A 7,632-nucleotide genomic window follows, 5' to 3' on the forward strand; every position below is an offset into this window, starting at 1 on the left:
TCATTTTCAGAGTACAAACTTAAACTTGGATAGGCTGAATTAACCCAACCCACCTCTGGCAGGTACAGTCCACAAGCTATATAAAGTATAACACTCAATTTATTATTTCTTTCTCAAGAGAGTTTTCTTCAGTCCAGTAAGACCCAGGTCCCCTTACATGGGCTTTGGTGGAGGTCGTGGGGCAGTACCAGCAGGTCTAAATCAGGGTGGAGGAGTTTGGTCCTTACGGGCTTCATGAGATCGATTTCTGACCACTTTGCTGTGAATGGCACAACTCACATGATAATGCAGCTTCCCATACAGCTTGGGAAGCATATAACCACCGAAGACACTCACTTCAGAAATGTCCCTTATGGCGGCGGCCTCCACTATGTTCTGAATGACAAATTTCTTAATAGCCTTATCCTTGGGTACACACTGGGCATAGTACATGCAGTGAATAGGCCCTTTTTGGCACGATCGTTCTTCCTTCTTTTTTTTCTCCATCTTGGAAAGGAGCAGTCCTTTTATTTATGTGTCTATTTAGTTTTTTAGTTTTTTGTTTGTTTGAGACAGGGTCTCACTATGTAGCCCAGGCTGGCCTCAAACTCATCATGCTTCTCCTGCCTCAGCATCCCAAGCAACAGGATTAGAGGCATGCACCATCATGCTCAGTACCTCAGTCCTTTTAAAAGATTGCCTTTGCCAAGTGTGGCAAAAAAGTTTCTCAATAGCCACATCTTTCCTGCTTAATGGGTCTTTGTGCCTTTTACTCCCTATTAAGCCACTGTGATCCACTATCCCATCTCTCCTTTCAGATCCTTCCCCATGTATCCCAGGTCTACTTTGAACACCATTAGACTGACAGTCCTTTAGTACAAAACACTGCTCCTAAACTATGGCACAGAGCAGAGAAAAAGAACACAGAGTTCCACATCTATTAGATGACACATACCCTGCTTACTAATCAGACTGTCAAAATTCATTTGCTTCTCCTCTGTAGGTTTGGGCAAACACAAAGGGAACTGTGCTCCTATGTCTGACTACTGCTTCCCCACAGACCTTGAAGAATTCAGGCATCAGAGATACTTCCTTTCTATAAACCCAAACAGAGCACTTTATTTTCTCTTAGTATTTAGCTAGTAGTCTGTATTTCAGACATGTTTGGCAAGTGCCTTTGAGTTTCTCAGTACAATGTTTCATCCAGTCATTGAAGGCAATGCATTATACCTTGAATTTACATGCCAAGAAGACGGCTCAGACTGAAAAGAAGACCTTCAGTATCATCTTCCTGCAATGGATCAGACTCTACAAATGTAGAAGACCCAGATCCAATTCCAAGGTATACAAGTGTCTTGCAGTGTGATCTCTGGTCAGCTCTTTAATCTTTCTGTACCTTAGTTTTTCCATCCTGGAAAACACAGATTGTGTTACTGGTCCCTTCTTGAATTCATGCTCTCACTTCTAATTGAGAATATTAATGCCCTATAACTTGTTTAAAAAGTAGAGGTGGAAGATGGAAAAAAAAAATCAGAAAATTAGGCAGATTTCTCTCTTTAGTCACATCTGCTACACCAAAATACACAGTAGAACTTAACAGGAGTCCTTAAGCAAGTAATACCTCAGGCAGCAGCTCCAACACCCCACTCTCCAAATCACATACATCAGAATAATGGGAAACTGGGGGTCAGTCACAACCTTCAGATTTTAGGTAACGAGAGAAACAAGTTATTGTATATCACAGATTCTCAGATAAAATTATCAATCTGTACTTCCACCCTTACCAATTCAAATTATTTACCTCACAGTACTGCCTAAATACTTTAGCTACAGGACTTACTTTAAAAAAGGAAATGCCCCCCCCCCCGCAAAAAAAAAAAAAATTGAGAGGGCTGGGGAGATGACTCAGTAGAATAAGCGCTTCCCTGGCAAGCGCAAGGGTTTGAGTTCAATCCCCGGTTCCACCAATAAAATAAAATAATAAAATAAAAAAGGAAATTGTCCCAACCCGCGGGTTAGTTAATGAAGGTCACCTGGGAGAGGAGCGAGGAATTGAAGAGGACACAAAGGTCAGGAGACATGAGAAATGGAGACAAGACAGGATTTTGATCAAGTCTCATTTATTTAGGGGAGGCGTTGGGTATATATAGTGGAGGCATAGGGATATGACGTCGGCGGGTAAAAAGGCGAGAGTAACTAGGCAACCAGGCTATGACAGGAAGTCCCACCTCCTGGGCATAGCAGGAGACTTATGGGAAATAGGCGGGGTAAGAACTAGGAACCTAGCTCAGCAAAGGTAGGGGAGGAGGAAGTCAGCGTCACTAATGACGCTGATGCACCAAGAGAATTTTATAGGTCAGAGGCACTCAGGTGACCACTAAGGGATATGTGGCATGGAGTCATAATGTGGCAGATTCACAGGATTTAGAAAAAGACTCACTTGCAATAGTATTGGAGGCCTGGAGTTATTGTGCCTCTCACAGATCCCCCTTTACTTTTATATATGTATATAAAATATGGCTTTTTAGACAGCTGATTTTCTTGAGGGGGCAGTGTTTGTCTTAGGTCGGGGTGTCCTTTACACGGACCCGACTCAAACCTTACCCGTCATAGGAGACCAAGACGGCAGAAGGTCCTGTTTCTGTCTCAGGTGGTGAGTGATGTCTTGTGTATGCCCCTCATTATCTGTCTCTGGCTAGCCTGACCATCTCACCAAGGGTGGGAGAACTAGGAGGTCTCTGGACCTTCATCATCATAAGCTGGTTGTATTTTAGCGCAGTTTTTTCTTTTAGCAATCTCAAGCCTGTGATAATGAACCTGTATGGGTTGCATTTTAATGGCATCCAATTGTTGTTTAACGAAAGTCATCAGCCTATTGAAAAGACAGGGTCCTACTGATAAAAGTATGAATAGTCCAATCAAGGGTCCCAATAGGGGGAGAAGGTAGGGTAGTACTCCATTCCATGCACTCCAGAAAGAGGTTTTAAATAGTTCTCTTTTCCTCTAAATAAGGTATTTTTGAAGTCTCTTTATTTTATCTCGAACAATACCGGACTTGTTTGCGTACAAGCAGCAGCGTTTTTGTAGATCTAAGCAGATCTCTCCCTGTTCTTTTGTTAGAAGGTCTAAGCCCCTCCTATTTTGCAAGACTACTTCTGCTAATGAATCTATCTGGTCTTGGATATCTTGGATAGTACCAGACAGTGTTTGAACATCATCAATCAGCTGATTAGATAATTTGGTATAAGAATGTATTGTTATTCCCAATCCTGCTGTGCCTGTCCCCATGGCCGCTGTGACTTCTAGCCCCACTAATAAAGGGATGAATTGGACTGTCCTCTTTGTGCGGCCCATAGCATAATCTAAACTGGGAAGGGGTATGGGATCATTACCAGAGATGACATCTATATCAGGCAATACAATTGCCATGACACACAGTCCTGTCCAGTTGGTAGGTAAATATGTGAAGGCTAAACTTCCTCCACATACAAACACATGTCCCTTTTTTGGGCAAATAGGGCTACTGTAGTTAAGTATTTGATTGCAGCTGGTGAAGGTAACAAATCGAACATCAACAATGAAGCTATCATTGTGGATGCCTCCCTGCACGCAGGAAGACTATGGAAATAGGAGATAATCCCCCCCGGAGAGGGTGGCTTTGGCTAATGCCTGCCAGTCCTTGGGAATAAGTTAATTGTCAGCCACAGTCTTTAAAATGGCTGTGGTGTATGGAGCCGCTGCCATTCTGGAACAGGGGGCCTTGTGGCTTTCCCCTCAAGGCAAAGTCCCTGACCTTTTCAGTTTTGAGGCTGTAAAGGGTGGAGACCTGTCTCCTCCTGTGATGCCCTCAGGCCATCCCAACCATTCTCAGGTTCCTTCCTGGCAATGGAGATCCTCTCAGCTCTATCTTTGCAGTCTACGGCTTTCTTGGTGCTTTCTTTTTGGCCAAGCTCATAACATTTTAAATCCTCCTGTTGGGCTCCTTGTTCTTTATTCTCAACATAAATCTGGCTTTCTGGTTTTGATTTTAAGATTGTGTTCCCTTACAGGAGGGCACACACCCTTAGGGGGTTCTTTGTCCTTTCTTGGCTTATCGTGATCTCTATCATCATCGCTATGGAAGACACAAGATCCTCCTCTCCATTCTCCATGTCCGTCCATCCCGTTTCCATTCCCCTTGCCCTGCAGGATGGGCTCTACCTTTTGTCCCTGCAGTATATTTTCACCCTTTTTTTTTTTTTTTTAATCACATTATCAACAACTGGGTCACAGTGTCTTTGGGATAAGATTTCATCAATTAAATTCCAGTAGGAAAAGGCCGTAACTGGTGTTATAGGTAGCCAAATTAGAAATATTTAATAGGCAGTCAGACGGGCAAGGCCCTTGAAGGAGACAGCACAAAAGACAAGCTATCTTGCAACTGTGGGAGGCACGGATGCTCCTACTGTAAGCCAGACCTAAAAGACCTAAAGGCCAAACAAATGTTAAAAGAGTAGCACCTGGGATTGATATTTTAAGTAGGTATCGATCACCTAAAAAGACCCAAGTGAATCATCAGCCCAGCCCCCAACAAAAAGAGACCCTGTCCTGTATTTATGCCCACTTACTCTGTGACTCACTTCCCCATTTGGCCCTGGGCGTAATCAACTTTACCTGAGCAATGGTGCTTGCAATCCCATTGGCTGACCATAATTTCATCCCACCCCACACCCACCTAAGCGAGACCCCTTTTTCTCTACCTTAACCCCGCATGGTTTTGTTCTATAAAAATAAACTGAAGAAACAGCTTCCTGGGCAACCTGCTCAGGTCCCCCTTCTATCCTCTCTGAGAAAGAAGCTTTCTTTCCCAATAAAATATTCTACTCTCAACCTCCATTTGTTCCTAAAATTTATTCTTCGGTTTTAGAGAACACGAACTCATTTAGATCAGGTCGGGAGTTTTACTTCCCTGTATCACTGGGACCTTTTTAGGTCCAAAAGTCTCATAATAATCCTTAAGGGCATCACCAACCCTTTTTTATCGCCTCTGATCAATAGTTCCTTCAATAGGGAACCATGGGCAAACTTGTTTAATATATTTAAAATATTGACACAAATCCTTAATTTTAACCTTTACTCCTCGCGCCTTTAATGCTTTACTCAAACTTTCTACAAATCTCTCATGTTCACTTAATTCCTGTCCCATTGCTGAAGGGACAGGGGAAGTGGTTCTGTCTGCTTACCGAGGTTCAGACGTCGCAGCAGGCAACTGCGCCGCGGGCCTCTTTTAGTTTCTCTTTTGTCTCTCTCTCTTGATGGCCCTCTCGGACGGTTCTGTCCCTGTATCCTCCGTACTAGGTGCCCCACGTTGGGCGCCACTTGTCCCCACCCGCGGGTTAGTCAACGAAGGTCACCTGGGAGAGGAGCGAGGAATTGAAGAGGGGACAAAGGACAGGAGACGCGAGAAATGGAGACAAGACAGGATTTTGATCAAGTCTCATTTATTTAGGGGAGGCGTTGGGTATATATAGTGGAGGCATAGGGATATGACGTCGGCGGGTAAAAAGGCGCGAGTAACTAGGCAACCAGGCTATGACAAGAAGTCCCACCTCCTGGGCATAGCAGGAGACTTATGGGAAATAGGCAGGGTAAGAACTAGGAACCTAGCTCAGCAAAGGTAGGGGAGGAGGAAGTCAGCGTCACTAATGACGCTGATGCACCAAGAGAATTTTATAGGTCAGAGGCACTCAGGTGACCACTAAGGGATATGTGGCATGGAGTCATAATGTGGCAGATTCACAGGATTTAGAAAAAGACTCACTTGCAATAGTATTGGAGGCCTGGAGTTATTGTGCCTCCCACAGGAAATGTCATACAGGGATGCCCTGGGACAATCTCACAGCTAAGGTAGGATAAAAAAGAGACCAAAAAAGTATAAGATCTAAGAAAAATTAAAACTTATGGCTATTTAACTGTTTTTTAGTTACCTGCACACTTTTGAATATAAAATCCTGGGCAGCATATTGAAAGAGATCATAAAAATGCAAAAATATTGTCCAGAAGCAGGGCTGGCACGCCTATAGTTTCTGCTACTTGAGAGGCTGAGACAGAGGATTGCTTGGGCCCAAGCAACTAGCCTGGGCAACACAATAAGACTCCATCTCAACAACTACTTAACTGATTTGAAACTGTCTCATTGCTATCTGTCAATAAAACTTTGAAAAAAAATAAAATAAAATAAAATAAACAATAAAAAAAAAACAACTACTTAACTAATCTTAAAAGGCAAATATTCTTTTTTTTTTTTCTTCAAATAGTCATTATTAAAAGTCACCTGTAAACCCAGCGCTCACTCGGAACCCTGAAGGAGGATGATTGCTGTGAGTTAGAGACCAGCCTGGGCTACAAAGTGAGTTCAATCCAGCTTGAATTGCATAGTGAAACCCTGTCTCAAAAAGGCAAAAGCAAGAAAAAAGCCAGGTATGGTGTCACATGCCTATAAAACCAGTACTCAGAGGCAGAGGCAGGAAGAACACAAGTACAGCACTGCCTGGACAATTTAGCAACTTGGCAAGATCCTGTCTCCATAGGAAAAAAAAGGAAAAAGGCTGTGGATACATACATACAGCTCAGTGCAAAGGCCCTGGGTTCAATCACCAGCATAGGAAAGCATTTTATAAACAATGCTGTATAATTTTGAGTTATTATTGCTATTCTGCCTATGGATTTATTTGAAATTGAAAATGTTCTTTCAAGGAGCCAATGAGCAATATTAAAACTTTTTTTTTTTTTTTTAATCTTTTTGAAACAAGGTCTCACTAAACAGTTCAGGGTGGACTTGAGCTCACTTTGTAGCCCAGCCCAAGCTGGTCTCAAACTGGTAACAATCATCCTGAATCAGCCTCCCAGAGTGCTGGGATTACGGGTATGCCCTATCATGCCCAGCTTAAAACTCATCTTTTCAGGCTAATGGTATAAATTCTATAGTAGCACTCATCTAGCATTCATAAGGCACTGGATTTAGTCTTTAGTACTACAAAAAAATAATAGAAAATCCATTTTGTTCACATATTGACCAAATCTGAGTGTTTTTGTTTCCCTTTTATTTTTTTATTTATTTTTTTTTAAAATTTTATTTATTTATTTATTTTGTGTGTGTGTGTGGCCAGCTCAGCCCACCAGGGGGCGGGCTGGCTGGCATGTGGTGCTCGGGGATTGAACCGTGGTCCCTGTGCTTTGCTTGGCTTTGTTTTAAGTAGGTGCTTTAGACCACTGAGCCATCTCACCAGCCCCTCCCTTTTATTTTTTGAGACAGTGTCTCATGTAGCCTCCTCTATGGCCTCCAACTCTCAATCCTGCCTTGGCCTCTACATGCACGAGTTACAGGCATGCACCACTATGCTCACCTACCAAATATAATCCAAATCAACCTCAAGTCACTGAAAAACTATATCTCCTTAAATCACCTAAAAATCAGAGTAGCACTACCCTAACTGAGGTAGAATAGTTAGCCAGGGCAGACATGAAGTATTGTGCATACCCAAGTGAATGGGACAGAGATACATCATTATTTTGACTTCAAAAGCAAAATCAGGGGCCGGGGAGATGGCTCAGTAGGATAAGCGCTTGACTGGCAAACGCAAGGATCTGAGTTCAATCCCCGGTTCCGCAAAA

At 42.8% G+C, this 7,632-nt stretch overlaps 1 protein-coding gene across 4 annotated transcripts in view; it reads right to left on the bottom strand.

Moving 5' to 3' along the window:
• Window positions 1-7,632, bottom strand: part of Trit1 (tRNA isopentenyltransferase 1) — an 83,767-nt gene that overhangs the window by 65,217 nt on the left and 10,918 nt on the right. Inside the window, exon 1 of one of the 4 annotated variants that reach the window (XM_023701096.1) lies at window positions 1,210-1,226. The exons of the other annotated variants lie outside the window; for them this stretch is intronic. The gene's annotated coding sequence lies outside the window, so the exon portion shown is untranslated. Of the gene's footprint in view, window positions 1-1,209; window positions 1,227-7,632 lie in introns of those variants that run through there. 4 annotated transcript variants of the gene reach the window in all.

This window comes from Octodon degus, unplaced genomic scaffold, assembly GCF_000260255.1.
Source record: "Octodon degus isolate 3935 unplaced genomic scaffold, OctDeg1.0 scaffold00130, whole genome shotgun sequence".
Classification (NCBI taxonomy): domain Eukaryota; kingdom Metazoa; phylum Chordata; class Mammalia; order Rodentia; family Octodontidae; genus Octodon; species Octodon degus.